The 20,449-nt window shown below is 37.6% G+C and overlaps 1 protein-coding gene across 5 annotated transcripts in view; it reads right to left on the bottom strand.

Annotated features, from left to right (window-relative positions):
* Nucleotides 1-20,449, bottom strand: part of ANK3 (ankyrin 3) — a 1,320,989-nt gene that overhangs the window by 806,519 nt on the left and 494,021 nt on the right. The window lies entirely within an intron of this gene.

Below are 20,449 nucleotides of genomic sequence, written 5' to 3' on the forward strand. Positions count from 1 at the left end.
AGTGGGGTCAGATTAGGGGTTAATATATTTAATATAGGTGGCGGCGGTGTAGGGGGGTCAGATTAGGGGTTAATATAGTTAATATAGGTGGCGGCGGTGTAGGGGGGTCAGATTAGGGGTTAATATAGTTAATATAGGTGGCGGCGGTGTAGGGGGTTCAGATTAGGGGGTAATACATTTAATATAGGTGGCGGCGGGGTCCGGGAGCGGCGGTTTAGGGGTTAATACTAGGATAGGTTTATTGCGGTGTGGGCTATGGCCGTTTAGGGGTCAATAATTAGGCTTATTGCGTTGAGGGGGGTTGTCGGTCTACGGGTTAATACATTTATGTTAGGAGTGAGAGGGGGGATTGCGGATAGAGGGGTATACGTGTCGGGCTATTTTTGGAAGGCGTATTAGACAGTTACGGGGAATTTTATACTTTAGTTTTTTTAGGCGGCAGTTTCTAAAGTGCCGTAAGTCACTGGTGTCTCCAGAAATTTGTACTTACGCTGATTTCTGGACATCGCTAGTTTGTCCGACTTACGGCAATTTAGCAACTGTCAGCGCCGTATATGTGATAGCCCGATGTGCGAGGTGAAACTACGGGCGGCACAGGTTTCCACGCTTGTGCCGAAACCTGCGCCGTATATCGGATCGTGCCCCTAAGGCTCGTTATTCCAGTAGCAAGGACACTCCCATTCCCATACTCCCGAACCATTAAAGGGACATGAAACACAAAACATATTTTTCATGATTTAGGTAGAACATATCATTTTAAACAACTTTCCATTTTTACTTCTATTATCAAATACACTACTGGTTTCTAACTGAACACATGGGGAACCAATGGCAATCTGTATATATATATATGCAGCCAAAAATCAGCAACTAGAACCTAAGTTATTTGCTGCTCCTGACCTTACCTAGATACATCTTTCAGCAAAAGATAACAAGAGAAGGAAGAAAATTAAATAATAGAAGTAAATTGGAAAGTTGTTTGAAATTACATGCTCTTTCTGAATCATGAAAAAAAAAATATTTGGGGGTTTCATGTCCCTTTAAAAAATCTTGTTTCAATAGAATTCCATGTTGAGGAAGACATCTAACATAGCTTTAACCTCAACAGTAGTAGAGAATTTACTTAATAGAGGGCCCCTGTTGCAAAAATATTAGTAGTAAGTAATAGCAATAATATACATGATGCACTAATTCTAGTTCCGCCCCTGTTCAACGTTTAAATTTACTTCTATTATCTTATTTGCTTTGCTCTCTTGGTATTTTTTGTTGAAAAGCATTCCAAGTGGCGTCACTAGGATTAATGTCACCCGGTGCGGTTAGTTATGGCGTCACCCCCCCCCACACCCCCACCCCAAGTAATGTGTTTTTTTTTTACTGCAAGAAAAGGATTTCATAGAAAAGGCAAACTTCTCCAATGGACAGAAAGCAGACACACACAAACACAAAAACACAGGCACACACACATACAAACACTCAGACACATTTAAAAACACACTCAGATGCACACACAAACACTCGGAAACACACTCAGACACACTTTACTGTCACTTTAGAGACAGTGTCAGACAGTCATGCGTTCAGGTGCCAGGCATCCCCCTCATGATTTTCTAGTTCCCATTTAGAGAGACAGCACAGCAGTGAGTGACACCACTGCTCCACACCTCACTGAGCAGTGAGCACAAATAGGCAGGCAGGTTTAGGCTAGCAGCACAACTTTGCAAGCCCCACGGCACGCCACAACATTCATAGTGAAATTGGACAGGGGAGGAGCAAAGTACAAACAAACAAAAGCAGCCGGGAAAACTATTTGTGGAAATTGCAGTGCAAGCTCAAGGGGCAAAAAAATTAAGTGTGTCTACAACTTCCCCAGTCCCACTAATGTTCATAACTGCTGGTCCCGCTAATAAAAAATAATCTATGCATCTCTACATTGTATTTCTTTGAATTAAAAAAAAAAATTCAAAACAATTTTTTTTTTTTTTTGCTGATGGTGTCACCCACTGAAGGGGGTCACCCGGGTGCGGTCCCCACCCCCCGCACCCCCTAGTGATGCCACTGAGCATTCCTAGTTAGGCTAGCTGATTGGTGGTTGCAAATACATGTTTCTTGTTATTGGCTCATCAGAGGTGTTCAGTTATCTCCCAGATGTGTATTGTTGCTCCTTAAGTAAATGATACCAAAATAATAAAACAAATTTGATCCTTAAAGTAAATTCAAAAGTTGTTTAAAATTGTATGCTCCCTATGAATCATGAAAGAAACATTTTATGTATGTTCCTTTAACATAACACAATTTTCAAGTTGGAACGTATGTGTCACAAAGTTCTTCTAAACAAGGAGAGAAGGATATGTTGTCTGTTTCCAATGAAGGGTATGTTTAGAACAATTTGTCATTATTTTAAAGGGACAGTCTACACCTTGGTCATCTTAAAGTCTTACCTTAGATTAAGCTGCAAATAGCCTCCTGCACTTTTTCTATATCATGCAGCAGGAATGGTAAAAAGTTATTTTAAAATGAATATTGTTTCTGGCCACTTTGAAATGGCTGCCAAGCTCTGCCCACTGATGACATCACAATTTGGGCTGCATATGGCATCCAATTACAAAAGGCTCACTAGTTAGATTCAAAAGACTGTCAATGCTATTCAGCAGAATTCCTAGCTGTAGTTCAGATCATGATATCATCAGTGGGCTGAGCTTGGCAGACATTTCAAACTGGCCTGAAGCAATATTAATTTTAAAATAACATTATTACTGTTCCTGCTGCCTTATATAGAAAGGGTGCATGAGGCTATTTGCTGCTTAATCTAAGGTAAGACTTTAAGATGACTAAGGTGTAGACTGTCCCTTTAAATGAGGCTAATTTAAATTTACAGGATATAGAAGGTGGGTACTTTAAATTGAGAATTAATGGGGATTTCTCTATTGAGCAGCCCAAAGCAAGTTTGATAATGTTGATCACCTGTACTCAGTAGAACTTTATTACCTCACAACCACACTAGATATTAGCAAGGGAGCCCTCTCCCCCTGCGCTCTCTCCAATATTCCCCTGGTATGGAAAGCCAAATGGATGGAGGCAAATAGGGGTAAGGCACCATCTTAAAGAACCAGTTAATACAGTCGTTTGCATAATCAATAAATGCATGATAAAATGACAATGCAGTAGCACTTAGGGTCCGATTTATCATTGTCTGTCCGACATGATACGCTATAGCGTATCATGTCCAACAGACATCGCTGAATGCATACGCTGTCGGCATTTAACATTGCACAAGCAGTTCTGGTGAACTGCTTGTGCAATGCTGCCCCCTGCTGATTCAGCCTGATCATATAAGATCGGGCGGATTGAAGCCTGCAGCCTTTTTAGACCGCTGCTTCTTAACTGCTGTTAATAATTTGGAGCTTGATAATTCGTCCCCTTAGGGGCACATTTATCAAGCTCCGCTATTTCGTATCATGTCCGCTCGTACATTGATAACTATGCCCCTACGTCTGAACTTCAAATGAGTAGTGGATTTTTTTCTGACAAATATTAAAGTTATGTCTATTTCCACTCCCCCAGTATCATGTGACAGCCATCAGCCAATCGCAAATGCATATACTTATTTCTGTGAAGTCTTGCACATGCTCAGTAGGAGCTGGTGACTCAAAAAGTATAAATATAAAAAAGACTGCACATTTTGTTAATTGAAGTAAATTGTAAAGTTGTTTAAAATTGCTGGACTATCTGAATCATGAAACTTTAATTTTGACTTGAGTGTCCCTTTAATAATAAATTCTAGTTGGTTTCCAATACAGAAACTGAAACAAAGGATTTCTTTGTGGAAAGGATTTTTTTTCCATTGACCTTTAGAAATTGATAGATTCAGTTCCGTCTCTCAAACGGAGGTAAAAGACAGGAGAGACTGAGCTGAAATATCAGATAAAATGTTATAAGAAATAAAGATCGTACCAGGCAGTGTTTATAACAATGGATATCATTGCAAACATAGCTGCCATTTATTACTCAAAAGACATGTGTGCTCCTAAACCTATCTAGATATGCTCTGCAACAGAAGATACAAAACAATCAAAGTCAATTTTGATAATAGAAGTAAATTGGAAAGCCTGAATCATAAAAATATTTATTTTGGCATCAATGTAGTCTTCATCATTTTCTTCTTTTATTATTTTTACTATTATTATTATTATTATTATTATTAATAATAATAATAATAATAATAATTACTAAAGTTGTGTTCATTTTTTAATTAATTTACACAGCTTTGCTCTCAACAGCCAATCAGAGTTTCCTGGAATCGTATACATCTCAGTCAATTAAGTCTCTGATTGGCTGTACTTTGTAGGCCTGCGTTAGAAAAAGAAAAAGTAAAAAGACAGAATGGGTAGGTTTGGGGGAACAAAAATATATATTTCAGCAGATTTTCACAATAAAGTCAGGCATTGCAGTAAATGTATGATTTCCAGGTCCCTTTAAATAGTTTATATCTATGCACTTCTAACAAATAATGTATTTTTTTACTTCAATGATTAATTGATTTGCTTCCCACGGGTTAGGCTTGTAAGCGAATACAAAGAATAAAAGGGATTTGCTATCTTTTCCTCAAAGAGGCTAAAGCTTTCAGTGTATTGCATATTTTCACATCGAAGTGGAATAAAAAATGGTTCCATTTTACAGATCATCCTCATTTCCCTAATCGCTAATCTCTCACTGGTTCTCTCACATGTCAGGTTTAAAAGGACATTAGTCAATTTTTTAGTTATACATAGAAAATAGTCACTACATTACAACATAGCTGCATACAAAATAAATGGTTTAAAATCATTTAAAAACTGTTATTTTTATATTATTTTGCAATCCCGAGAAAAACACATTGAAAAGCTTCCTGAATATTGTTTATCTTGACAGATCAAACAGATTTAAGCAAAGGGGACATACAGATGTGTGACTTCTACTTTAGCAAATAGGAAAACATTTAAAGGGACACAGAACCCAATTTTTTCTTCTTCCGTGATTCAGATAGAGCATGAAATTTTAAGCAACTTTATAATTTTCTCCTATTATCAAATTTTCTTCATTCTCTTGGTATCTTTATTTGAAATGCAAGAATGTAAGCTTAGATGCCAGCCCATTTTTGGTGAACAACCTAGGCTGTCCTTGCTGATTGGTGGATAAATTCATCCACCAATAAAAAAGTGCTGTCCAGAGTCTAAACCAAAAAAAAAAAAGCTTAGATGCCTTCTTTTTCAAATAAAGATAGGAAGCGAACAAAGAAAAATTGATAATAGGAGTAAATTAGAAAGTTGCTTAAAATTGCATGCTCTATCTGAATCAAGAAAGAAAAAATTTGGGTTCGGTGTCCCTTTAAAATGAGCTCCCGGGTAGTATTGGCAGGATATAGGTCTAGGCCTTTTCCCATAAGGAATGGGACAAGACAGGGGTGCCCTCTGTCTCCCCTGATATTTGCTCTCTGCATAGAGCCCCTAACTGCTAGAATAAGACTGTCTCCAGACATTAAAGGCGCCACAATAGCTAACCATGAATACAAGCTCACCCTCTTTGCGGATGATATTTTGGTTACAGTTACGAAACCCCTGTTGTCTCTCCCGAATTTATACAACCTTCTCGATAAATTTTCACAGATATCGGGATATAAAATCAATCTTGAGAAATGTGAGGCATTACCAATAGCTTTACCCCCTCATACAAAGAAAACCATAGAACTTAATTTTGAGTTTAAATGGGTGAAACACTCACTTAGATACCTGGGGATCCAGCTGTCAGCTCAATATCACCAACTATATAAATATAATTACACGCCGTTATTTAAAACTATAAGAAAAGACCTCCAGAGTTGGAAGAAACATTCCTTTTCTTGGTATGGCCGACTTTCCGCAGTTAAAATGAATGTTTTCCCACGTTTACTTTACCTATTCCGCACACTACCTATACCAATTCCGATTCTGGAACTATCTACATTACAAAAGGAACTAATAGCCTATGTTAGGGGTAGCAAAAAAGCAAGAATCCTTTCAGTGGTTTTGACACAACATAAAACTTTAGGGGGGGTGGGTGTCCCAAACCTAATTGACTACTACAAGGCAGCCAGAATTTCACAAACAACTCTAATGGGGAGGAGACTAGAGGACATTATCTGGCCCAAAATAGAAGCAGGGATAGAGGGACTACCACATGCAGACGACGTGTTATGGAATGACCAAACAAACAATACACATATATTTAGATCACCAATTTATGCATCCACCAAACAAGTTAAAAAATGGATAGCAGACCACCACAACATACTACCTCCGAGATCAGTGATGATTCCACTCAGGAAAATTATGCCTCAAGAGCTTCATACCTCTATAGATAAATGGGCCAATAAAGGGCTCTATAGGGTGGCGGACACCTTACTTAATAACACACTGATGACCTACACTCAGATTCAAGATAAACTGACCCCGATGAAGATAAGGTGGTTTCAATATCTACAGTTGTCCACCTCCATTCGTAAATACATGTGCAGTGCTAGGGCCTCTTCCCCCACAACACTGGAAAGTATATACTCACAAACCTCTAGACCTAAACATACAATCTCTATACTATATATTGCTATACAGAAAGACCACAATGCCCCTAAAACAACTCTGATGCGCAGGTGGGAAGATGACATTAATGTTACTTATGATAGACATACATGGGAGAATATATTTAGCTCCATGGGAAGAGGGTTGATCAGTGCAGATTTACGTGAAAATACCCTCAAGATTGCATTTCGCTGGTATCTAACACCAAATGTTACCTCTCACATGTCACAGGCGGCATCCAATCTATGCTACAGGGGATGTGGGAATATAGGCACCTTTAGACATATGTGGTGGGACTGTGATGGAGTAAAACAGATATGGCATTCCCTTTCCACTTTACTTAGCTCGATCCTAGGGGAAGAGATAGAGCTTGATATTTCTCAGGCTTTATTACACACAGGTTTTAAAAAATATAATAAAGAAATTAATGCCTTTATTAGAATTTTATGCACGACCACAAGAATAGCAATAGCATACCACTGGAAAACGGGGGTACCAACATGGATGGAGGTGAGGAATAAAATAAATAACATGTTTAGAATGTACGAATCTGCCTCATGGATCATGAATACCAGAGAGTCATTTGAGAAGGTGTGGTTCTATTGGGTCCTGAATAACTCCACTACCACTTAACCACTATATAGTGTGGAGGCCTGATTTGGGTGTTGGATCGATAGAAAACATATATACAATAGCAGCGGTGTGTTGGCTCGAGAGGAACTAAGTAGCTTCTACAGAATAATTTCTAAATGCTTCTTTCTTTTGCAAAATGAGATACATGATAGTGTTGCATATTACTTTGATGTGAGTACAAAACCTGTTCTCCCCCCCCCCCCTACTACTTTTGAAATCTATTTTTATTTTTCTTTATTATTTTTTTTTTGTCTTTATCTCTTTATTTTTAAAGATATGTTTCCAATCCTGTCCATATGTTATTTAATTTTAACCTTTTTTGAAACCTCAGGGCAACTCCCTTCCCTTTCCCATTCCTTCTTTTTATTTTATTTTTTTATTTTTTGTCTTTCCCTTTTTCTACGTTATATTGAGAGGCATTCATATGAACATGTGACACAAGCTACCCCCCACTTACTGGGGTCTTGATGTACTTGCCTTATGTAACAGTTCACTTGTTGTTATATTCATGTTGGAGAAAACTTAATAAAAATATTTAAACATAAATGAGCTCCCGGACATATTAACCAATCCCGTGTAGCATTTACATTTTACATGCCATCTCTGCCAAGTTTTCCTGGACAGTTATGAGTTATACGTGCTGCAGGGCATTCAGAAAGGAACATGTATCGTGCCTCTGGACACAACACTATTCATGTGTCTTTCTATACACCCCTGCACCATGTGTAACTCATAACTGTCCAATAAAGAAAACTTAAAACCACAATAATAGCTGCGCTTCCAAATGGTGCGTAATGTAAATATAAAATAAAATCCAAAAGATACAATGTTCCTTGTGAGTTGGTGACTACTGTAACAGAAAAAGATAGATACAGATGAAATCCCGCTATATCCTGCATTCCAAAGTTCAATGTTTTATACTCTCACTTCCAACGTGAGACTGGTGCCACCTTCTTAAATCCATGATAGCGTGAAAGTCTTCAACAGCAAACTACAAAACAAAATCCGACAAACGCAACCGCAACTCACTGCATACGCTTTAATACATCAAAGTTAAAATACAACTAGAAAAAACAAGAGGAGAGAAGCGCGGACTCAAGTGTAGCATTAAAAGTTTATTAGTTAGAAAACATACGGTTTATAAGAACTCACAAGATGCTCAAAATCAATATTCACATTAAAGCCGACTGCTATATGCCTCCTTGTATCAGCTCCGGATACCTCTCTGTATGTATGTTCCGAAGCACTGTTGTCCAAAGCACTCACGCTATAGAAAATCCTTCCGGTAGTACCCCCAAAAAACACAACATTCCAAGACGCTGAGGGTCTGAGGAAGCAGCAACCAACTGACCACATAGGCCTTGATTAGCCTTTATATTTTCAATATATGGACTTTATATTTGTAAGTACATGATTTAATTGGACATTATTTCTGCAGATATATGGACTTTATTTTATTTATTTTTTATTTTGTATTTTATATTGTTGAATATTCATTGTGATTCATAATTAATATTAATATTTAGTGTGTAATATTGACAGTACATTTTTCTAGCATAGTATGTGTATATATATTTTTAGCAATCCTTGGAAATTTAATAGCGCCCTGTTGTGTGTATTATTATACACTCTTTTCTTTGCAAAGTTGAAATACAAGTTGCACTTACTGGAAGTGCAAAATCAATGCCCATAAATGAAAAACCAACATGTCGGATAATGTCTCTCACTCCAGAGTCAAGTGTAATGTCTGTACATCCTCTGTTAACCGAGGGTAACATTGGAGTAGTACTGGCCACCTGTTGATCCTTGATGAGCTCTCTGGGCCTCTGCCCAATCCCTTGATGCGTTTTGTTTTTACACAGACAGATTTTCTCAAAAGGGTATGAGCTCATGAGAAAGTCTGTACGTGTACAGACGAAATGCGTCAAGTAAGTGGAGAGAGGCACACAGAGCCCATTAAGGATCAACCATCAGTTGGCAAGAACTACTTCAGTTTTACCCTCGGTTAATGGAGGATGTACAGACATTACACTTGACTCTGGAGTGAGAGACGTTATACGGCACAGTGTTTTTAATTTATCGGCGCATTGATTTTACACTTCCAGTAAGTGCAACTTGTATTTTAACTTTGATGTATTAAACCGTATGCAGTGAGTCACGATTGAACTTGTCTGATTTGGTTTTGCGTCATAACTGTCCAGGAAAACATGGCTGAGGTGGCAACCCTATTTACATGTGTCATAGTTCTGCATTCCGCAGACTGAACTCCAGACTCTTTTTCTTTTTTTTTTATGAGGTTTACTGTTCAAGGCAAATTACAAAACATTACATGGGCACCCAATCATAAATATACATACTGTAACAAATTCAGCTTACAAAGGGGTCAGTCTTGGACCCTGTCTTCTCATAGAATAAACTAAAATCTAAAGAATGTGAATGATAAATAGTGAATCACTTTTTGATTCCAACTTTATATATATATATATCATAAAGAACAATAAAGAGGTACAATTCAAGGGAATGACAAAATTAGGGCCACTCTTGAGCCCAAAACATGATCACAGAGATAAAACTATTGCTATAAACTATTATTTTTTTCTTCTTTCATGATTCAGATAGCGCTTGCAATTTTAAGCAACTTTCTAATTTACTCCTATTATCAATTTTTCTTTGTTTTCTTGGTATCTTTATATTAAAGCAGGAATGTAAGATTAGAAGCCGGACCATTTTTGGTTCAGCACCTGGCTAGCGCTTGCTGTTGGTGGCTAACTGTAGCCATGAAAGAACAAAAGCTCTCTGAATCATGAAAGAACAAAATGTGTGTTTAATATCCCTTTAACTAAATTGTATTGCTGTTTTTCAATCGAAATCAAGGAGGGAAACATCTAAATAATAACTGACACATCAATAGAACCAATGCAAGTATAGCTGAGGGGCAAACCTATGATGCACTTAGCCATCACAATCCTATATAGTTACACGGAGGATATTAGATAATCACACAGGGATAGCTAGAAGATTCTAAGCACTGACATAAATGCAGGAGAGTGTGACAAGATTACAAATATACAGTAGCAAAGACCTGAAATCTAATGTCTAAAACAAACATAAAGGACAGATACACATTGCCACACTTTAAATAAACAGCTATAAAGCCCACATCAGCGTCCCACTGACTACCCCAAAGGTTTGGAGCATATAACTTGCTGCCAGGAGAACAATATGCATGATATAACAAATCTATCATACAATAGAAACTAAGCACATATAAAAATACAAATTATATTAGCAGAAAATATAACCATAATATCTCTAAAGTAGCACTGCAATTATCAGAAATTATATATGGACATATATAATGTTAAAAGTTGTTTCCATTAGTGGGAAACAGGTGGCAGGTTGCCTACTCTAGATCAGTGTTTCTCAACCGAGGTCCTCAAGTAGTCCCAACAGGCCAGGTTTTCATTATAGCTGAACCAGTGCACAGGTGAAGTAATCAGCTGATCAGTCACCATGGTTACTATCATGCTCTCATCCATAAACTGATTATTTCACCTGTGCACTGGTTCAGCTGTAAGGAAAATCTGGCCTGTTGGGGGTACTTGAAGACTGCGGTTGAAAAACAATGGTCTAGATGACTGTTAACCACATAGAATATTATAGACCTGGGCAAATTTTGAACAGGTTAAATAGGGGACACACTTACAGCTGGTTTCAATAGGTAGTGATTTCCATCAAAGTCTAAAACTTACAGGATTAACAGGCTCCTAGGAACAAAAGTCACAGTCTGCAGGGTCTTAAACTAAAACCTGTCTGATATTATACTAGTTAGGTGCTTTAATGATCAGACAGTAATAATAAAGTCCCTTAAATCCCCTAACAGAAAAAAGGGAAGAATAGTTAAACAGTTATAACTGCTTCTTATCCCACACCTAAGCACAGGTCCGATACTTTAGAGGCTGCAGCCAAACAATAAAAAACCCCGGAGATCCAGAGCAGACTTGGGTCGGGTTCCTCCGCCCGCATCTCCTACTGTATTTAGCATACAGATGACGAATCTAGCTTCCTCCAATCGTTGCGTGCCCCACAAGCTGGACATGAAAGGGGGCACGCAACGATTGGAGGAAGACGTATTCGTTTTCCATATGCTAAATACTGTAGGAGATGTGGGCGGAGGAACAGCTATATGTTAACGCAATGGTAAATATTTTAAAAATGTTTAATGAATAAAAGTGCCCCTGTTTTTAAGATTATTTTTAGATACTGGGCGCTTATTCATTAAACTTTACAATCACTTTAAAGAAAGCGGGACCACAGAACCCCAGTGGAGACAATTTGTAGACAAATTGCCGTATTTAGCTTCCTGTATATACAGATGTTAGGGAAAGGGGAGAAAATATCGGTACTGTATTTAGAAAATGTTCTATTAAATATAAAAGCATTATTATTGCCCCTTAAAATGCTGGTAATATTTATATGGCATTTTCCAAATAAAATTCTCAGGATTGATCTAATCTGATAAATTTTAAATCTCAAGAAAATAATTATTGTGCCATATGTGCATTAGTCTATTTCTGTAAAGCTTAAAAAAGAGATTATATACAAAATGATTTTTTTCAACAATTCTTTATCCTTTCTCAACCTTGGTTTTCACAATTCATTTAACAATTGCCTGTTGTATATGTATAGAAACACACACACACAAACATAAACACACACACACACACACACACACACACACACACATATAAACACATACATACACACACACACACACACACACATACATACACACACAAACATAAACACACACACACATATATATATATATATATATATATATATATACATATATACACACACACACATATAAACACATACATACACACACACACACACACACACAAATATAAACACATACACACAAACACACACACACACACATACACACACACATACATACACACACAAACACACACATAAACACACACACACACATATATATATATATATATATACACACACCACACATTATAAATGACTTAAAGGGGCATGAAACCCAAACACTTTATTTCTTGATTCTGATAGAGCACTGTTTTTTAAACCTGTTCTCAGGCCTCCCTAAGAGGGCAGATTTTCAGGATTACCTTGGGTGAGAGCAGGTAACATAACCATGTTTACTAATTAGCTGATTACTTCACTTGTGCTCCAGTTCAGATATTCTCAAAAAGTGGCCTGTTAGAAAGGCCTGAGAACAGGTTTGAAAACCAGTGAGATATCCTTTATTAACCACTTCCCGCTGTTAGGACATTCCATGACGTCCTAATTGCGCTGGGCTTTAGGCCCTTAGGACGGCATAGAACGTCCTAGCCATTTGACTGTACTGAAGCCATAGGCCTGAATGGGGATTGCGGGCTGGGGGGGGGGGGGGGTGCCTAGCGTCATAGGCACTTCCCCCTGACACAATCCCATCTTTGATATCAAGCAATCGCATGTATTATCTTGTGATTTAAATTTTTACTTATTAGTTTACATCGGAAATTTATTCCGATGTAGACAAATAAGACCCACAAGGAAGGAGATAAAAAGGATCCGGAGCTGCTGACTGGTGGATGCACATATATGTCTCATGCTATTGGCTCACCAGATGTGTTCAGCTAACTTCCGGTAGTGTATTGCTGCTACTTCAACAAAGGATTCCAAGAGAATGAAGCATAATTAGGTAATAGAAGTAAATTGTAAAGTTGTTTAAAATGATATGCTCTATCTGAATCATGAAAAAAAAATCTGGGTTTTTATGTCCCTATAAACCTTTTATGTGGAATTACATTTTATACATTAAACCTTGTGTTACCTTTCATATACATTCAAATTTTAAAAAGAATAGTCTGTCAAAAGTTACATTATTTGAATATATGATTTGTAATGACAAGTATTGCTAATAATGAATAATGTACTATAAATTAATGAACAAACTACTGCATATTTCATTTACTATATCCTAGTGGGTATGCTTTATAACTGAATGAAAAGCCTTCACAATTACCGACATTGCAAGAATAAAATAGCTATTTAGTAAAGAAAAAAAAAAACAATTGCAAAATTACTGCTGTTTTTTGTACTTTAAAAATGAATCATATTGAATGTCACACAAAATAATTCTATGATGTAAAACAAAAACAAGAACAGAGGCGCCACATGTGTAGATCAATATAACCAGAAAATCCAATAAAGGAGCAGAATAAGGGTACTCACAAACGAGGCGGCACTCTCTTGTGCCAGTAGGGGCGGGCTGGTTTTCAACAGCAAACCAGCTGGCTGTGTGTTGATCTCCCCCAGATGGACTGGAAATACTTGTCTCCTGGATGACGGACTACGGCCAAAACTGCAGTGGAAGGAGGAGGAAGAGCTACAGTGCCCTTAGGTTACTGCTATGAGGGTAGTTACACCAACACCAGACTTATGTAAAAGTATAAAATCAGTATTTTATTATACAAAATAAAAATACCAAACGGTATAACAAATTACAGCTGGGTGATGACAACCTATCTCCCCATAGACCATACAATATAGCGACGCGTTTCTCGGGGAACACCCCGTTTCCTCAGGCTTGTATGTTCATTGTATACATGAATGCCCTTTATATAGGGCTCAGTAACCTAATGTTCAAATAAACCCTCCCCTTCCTTTACACAGATTGACCTATCATGTCCTTCCTTTCCCAACACTCCCCATTGTTGTGGTAGTGTGCTGTTCAATTAGTTAAAATTATATGTCACAACTATATTTTAATTTGTAGAACCTTATTTACCTATGTGTCTCTAAAGATCATATGGTAAAGAACAATTGGATCGATAATTGGCAGTTTCGATCGTGCCCTGTGGATATTGTTATCGTAGTAGAAAAGCTAACATATGTTGCATGCCTAGCCAATAGATTACGACCATGTTGGGGGCCTGTCCTGGTATGGCATTCTCATTGGTTACGCTATATACTGCATGTTACAAATAATGTTATCATGACGTAGTGTCATGTGATCGGGAGTGTAGCGAATGGCTAATGCCGTAATTCCAACGTCAAAAGAGATGACGCGTGATCACATGATCACTACGGCCCGAGCGTATGTATCTCTATCCTATTGTGGTTACTAGGGGCGAGATGATTACGCCCATATCTAACTCTGGAACCAATGGAAAAAAGTGAGAGTTAGATATGGGCGTAATCATCTCGCCCCTAGTAACCACAATAGGATAGAGAAACATACGCTCGGGCCGTAGTGATCATGTGATCACGCGTCATCTCTTTTGATGTTGGAATTACTGCATTAGCCATTCGCTACACTCCCGATCACATGACACTACGTCATGATAACATTATTTGTAACATGCAGTATATAGCGTAACCAATGAGAATGCCATACCAGGACAGGCCCCCAACATGGTCGTAATCTATTGGCTAGGCATGCAACATATGTTAGCTTTTCTACTACGATAACAATATCCACAGGGCACGATCGAAACTGCCAATTATCGATCCAATTGTTCTTTACCATATGATCTTTAGAGACACATAGGTAAATAAGGTTCTACAAATTAAAATATAGTTGTGACATATAATTTTAACTAATTGAACAGCACACTACCACAACAATGGGGAGTGTTGGGAAAGGAAGGACATGATAGGTCAATCTGTGTAAAGGAAGGGGAGGGTTTATTTGAACATTAGGCTACTGAGCCCTATATAAAGGGCATTCATGTATACAATGAACATACAAGCCTGAGGAAACGGGGTGTTCCCCGAGAAACGCGTCGCTATATTGTATGGTCTATGGGGAGATAGGTTGTCATCACCCAGCTGTAATTTGTTATACCGTTTGGTATTTTTATTTTGTATAATAAAATACTGATTTTATACTTTTACATAAGTCTGGTGTTGGTGTAACTACCCTCATAGCAGTAACCTAAGGGCACTGTAGCTCTTCCTCCTCCTTCCACTGCAGTTTTGGCCGTAGTCCGTCATCCAGGAGACAAGTATTTCCAGTCCATCTGGGGGAGATCAACACACAGCCAGCTGGTTTGCTGTTGAAAACCAGCCCACCCCTACTGGCACAAGAGAGTGCCACCTCGTTTGTGAGTACCCTTATTCTGCTCCTTTATTGGATTTTCTGGTTATATTGATCTACACATGTGGCGCCTCTGTTCTTGTTTTTGTTTTACATCATAGAATTACATCATCCAGTTGGGTGAAGACAGAGAGCAGCCTGTTCAAGTACTGATGGACATTTGAAGAAACTCGCTGGACTTTCCAGATCTGGTTGCCTATACTATTGATTTGTATAAATTTTACATTTTTACTCACCTCACACCTAACGCACTGTGTGGGTACATAAGTGTAAAATATTGTCATTTGCTACATTAGTGTAAAATATTGTCATTTGCTTCATTGCTAGCTGATATTCCTCCATATTTCAAATACTAGTACATACTCTTCATTATCTGCATCTTTTTATATATTTCTCGCAAGAGTTAAGCGCCTCCTATAGAAGCCCAGTGATAGTACTATCACGGTGACTTCTGCTTAGTTTCACACAAAATAATGTATTACTTGTGAAATGTACAGTTTGCTCGTGATTTATTTGAGACTTTAGATTTCACACTGCTTTGAAGGGACAGTCTACACTAAGATTGTTATTGTTTAAAATAATAGATAACGCCTTTACTATCCATTCCCCCAGCTTTGCACAACCAACATTGATATATTAATATACTTTATAACATTTAAACCTCTAAATGTCTGCCTGTTTCTAAGTCACTACATACAGCCTCTTATCACATGCTTTTTTATTAGCTTATCATAACAGGAGACTGCTAGTTCATGTGGGCCATATAGATAGCATTGTGTTCATGCCCAAGGAGTTATTGAAGAGTTAGCACAACACAGTACTAAATGCAAGTCAATAGATAATAAATAAAAAGTCATGTGATTAGGGGCTGTCAGAAGATGCTTAGATACAAAGTAATCACAGAGGTAAAAAGTATATTAATATAACTGTTTATGCAAAAACTGGGGAATGGGTAATAAAGGGATAATCTATCTTGTAAAACAATAAAAATTCTATTGTAGACTGTCCCTTTAAAGTGATTGTAAAAACCAACATCAGCAAACAGAAGATGCTTGTCAAAGAGGAAAAAACTTCAGAGTTCTCTAGTTACACTGCACTGATGTTGTGAAAGTTTATCGTCAAACATTGACACAATTAATTAAAAATATTACATGAGAATTATATCTCACAGTGTAAACCTAAACTCATATTATTGACATAGCAAGATAATAAATCAGATTATTGATTACAGCTAGAACAACTTTGCAAAACACACTAATATGTAAAAATGCTTTTGTTAACAATTGTCACTGTCTGATCTTCATCTAAGCCACAATTATAGACAAAAACAATCTGACTAAACTAACAACACCCAAATAGTTGTACTATTCAAATTGTTATCTGGAAAATGTAAGTAAACTCTTAAATTTAGTAGCAGGGAGTAAGGTAACTAAATGTTATTGGTTACAGCTGTAAAAAGTAAGTAAACCCCTTGTATTTAGTCTACAGCCACCTTTAGCAGCAACAACCTCCAACAAACGTTTCCTGTTGAGAAACATGGGGGTAGATTTATCAAATGTCGGCCGGACATGATCCGCTGTAGCAAATCATGTCCGCCCGACATCACTAAATGCCAAAAGCATAGGCTGTTGGCATTTATCATTGCACAAGCATTTCTAGTGAAATGCTTGTGGAATGCCGCTCCCTGCAGATTTGCGGCCAATCCGCCACTAGCAGGGGGTGCCAATTAACCTGATCGTATCCAACCGGTGCTTCTTAACTTATGTTTCCAGGCGAGCCTGAAGGCTCTTGCGAAAACAGCATACGCTACAAGATAAATCTACCCCATAGTCTGCTTATAAGACATGAATAATATTGAGAATTTAATTTCTGACCATTTATCCCTACAAATCTTTCTCAGTTCATCAATATTTCTGTGCTGACTTGATTATATAGCCCTCTTCAGGTCCTGCCACAGCATCTCAATAGGATACCTTCCTTTCCTAGCTTTTTGGTTCCAGATAGTAGTCAAATGTTTAGAGGTGCTCTCTTGTACATTTCAAACATTACTTTCATGTTGCTTAAAATATTTATACATATTTATCCCACAAAAAATAATAATAATAACTTTTAAGGAGAAAGTAATCTTTAAAAAGCTTGAAACAGACAATTCCCTAACTCCAACAAGACTGAAAGGGTCTCTTCCTCCGCCACTTCAACTCATTTATATAGAGTACATTTACTAATGAAGAGATGTGCCAAATATATATCTATATACATATATACTGAGAGAGAGCGAGAGACAGAGAATTTTTTATATACACACACAGTTATAGTGTATATATATATATATACACTATATATATACATACACACAGTATATACAATCGTATGCAAACGTTTAGGCACCCCTGACAATTTCCATGATTTTCATTTATAAATAATTGGGTGTTTGGATCAGCAATTTCATTTTGATCTATCAAATAATTGAAGGACACAGTAATATTTCAGTAGTGAAATTAGGTTTATTGGATTAACAGAAGATGTGCAATATGCATCAAAACAAAATTAGACAGGTGCATAAATTCGGGCATCCCAACAGAAATATTGCATCAATATTTAGTAGAGCCTCCTTTAGCAGAAATAACAGCCTCTAGATGCTTCCTATAACCTGTAATGAGTGTCTGGATTCTGGATGAAGGTATTTTGGACCATTCCTCCTTGCAAAACATCTCCAGTTCAGTAAGGTTTGATGGTTGCCGAGCATGGACAGCCCGCTTCAAATCACCCCACAGATTTTCAATGATTTTCAATGAGATTTATCTGGGTACTGGGATGGCCATTCCAGAACATTATACTTGTACATCTGCATAAATGCCAGAGTAGATTTTGAGCAGTGTTTTGGGTCGTTGTCTTGTTGAAATATCCAGCCCTGGTGTAACTTCAACTTTGTGACTGATTCCTCAACATTATTCTCAAGTATCTGCTGATATTGAGTGGAATCCATGTGACCCTCAACTTTAACAAGATTCCCAGTACGGCCACACAGCCCTACAGCATGATGGAACAAACACCAAATTTTACTGTGGGTAGCAAGTGTTTGTCTTGGAACGGTGTGTTCTTTTGCCACCATGCATAACGCCCCTTGTTATGACCAAATAACTCAATCTTTGTTTCATCAGTCCACAGCACCTTCTTCCAAAATGAAGCTTGCTTGTCCAAATGTGCGTTTGCATACCTCAAGCGACTCTGTTTGTGGCATGTGTGCAGAAAAGGCTTCTTCTGCATCACTCTCCTATACAGTTTCTTCTTGTGCAAAGTGCGCTGAATTGTTGAACGATGCATAGTGACACCATCTGCAGCAAGATGATGTTGTAGGTCTTTGGAGGTGGTCTGTTTTTGACCGTTCTCACCATCCTTTGCCTTTGCCTCTCGGATATTTTACTTGGCCTGCCACTTCTGGTCTTAACAAGAACTGTGCCTGTGGTCTTCCATTTCCTCACTATGTTGCTCAAAGTGGACACTGACAGCTTAAATCTCAAAGTTCAATCAAATCCAGCACCACAGGCAAACAGGTGTGCACGCCGACAGGTTACTGCAAACACCTTTGGCAGTAGATTTAGACAAAAAAATGTCAGCACCACTTTCAATATGCAGAAATCTTCATTTATTATCCCATATACAAAAGCAGGTATAAATTACTACGTTTCGGGTCACATACCCTTAGTCATGCCAATTACAAAAGTGCAACACATCACCTTTAAATACCTTAACCAGGTGAACTAACTCCTCCCCTTTAACTCTTTCTTACCTATTACATTCTTAGGTCAATCAAGCTCCCTCTATTGGCAGAAGAGAAAAACTTCTTTATATAAAATCAAAATAAATTACACATATATATATACAGTTATGTAGCAGGTTAGTCCATTACAAAATTCCTAATGGGGAAATAATATTATGTTATGTTATGTACCTTTTTATAAATACAAATTACAGAAATATACCCAAATCAAAATCTCTGTTCATACCTTTTGAGTTTAAAGAGTCTAGGGTATAGATCCAGAATAGTTATTTTCTTTTCAACAGCAGCTACCTATCGCCCCCTCTCCTGGGGACAGGGACCCAGTCTATAAATTGCTAAAAATAGATGAATTATCAGGGTATTATGAAAAATGCATCCTCTACAGTCTTGGCGTTGTCAGTCTACATACTTCCATTACCCACATTAGTGGGATGGATGTTATTAAGAGTGTCCTGGCAGCTAGTAACAAATATACCCCGCAAGAACTTTTAGAAATCATTTTGTGCTGTAATTATTTTTTGTTTCAGGACACTTTTTATAAACAAAGACAATGTATGGCTATGGGATCCAATGTTGCCCCTACATATGCCAATATATACATGAATTGGTATGAAGAACACTTCGTTTTTGAAAATGAATTATTTCTTCTATATGGCGCCACTTGGTGGCGCTATATAGACAATATTTTTGGCATATGGTAGGGTGACATTGGATCCCTAGAAGAATTTGTACATACTCTAAACCTTAACTCAAGGTATATAAAGTTTACTCTTACATGGAGTGAGGAAAGTGTTAACTTTCTGGACACAAAGGTATATAAAAATAATAGATCACAGTTAACAGATCTTTATCTTAAGGAAACAGATCACAACACTTTGTTTCATTATACCAGTCCCCATCCCCCTTCACTAAAAAGATCTTTACCTAAGAGCCAATTGTAAAAGATGGTTTATGCAAAGGGGTTACCCTGTGGAATTAATTAAAGAGAGCATAGAAGAAGTAAATAGGATTCCACCACAAAAGGCACTTGAACTTAAAGAAAGAAAGGACACGGAGAAAAGAATGGTATTTGTCTCTGAATTTAACACCAGCAGTCCTAATATACAGAAAATCATTAGGTGGCATTTTTAAAGAACCTCCGATGCCAGCATATACACGTCCATACAATTTGAGGGACATGTTAGTCAGGGCAGATGTGGGTAGTCTTAAATGAGACTCAACTAGCTACCTTAGTGCACAAAAGAAAGGTACCTTCCCATTTTTAGGCTTCTCTAGCTGCAGTAGTGTAATTAAAGGTGATAGTTTTTTTTCATCCTACAACAG

This window comes from Bombina bombina, chromosome 9, assembly GCF_027579735.1.
Source record: "Bombina bombina isolate aBomBom1 chromosome 9, aBomBom1.pri, whole genome shotgun sequence".
Classification (NCBI taxonomy): domain Eukaryota; kingdom Metazoa; phylum Chordata; class Amphibia; order Anura; family Bombinatoridae; genus Bombina; species Bombina bombina.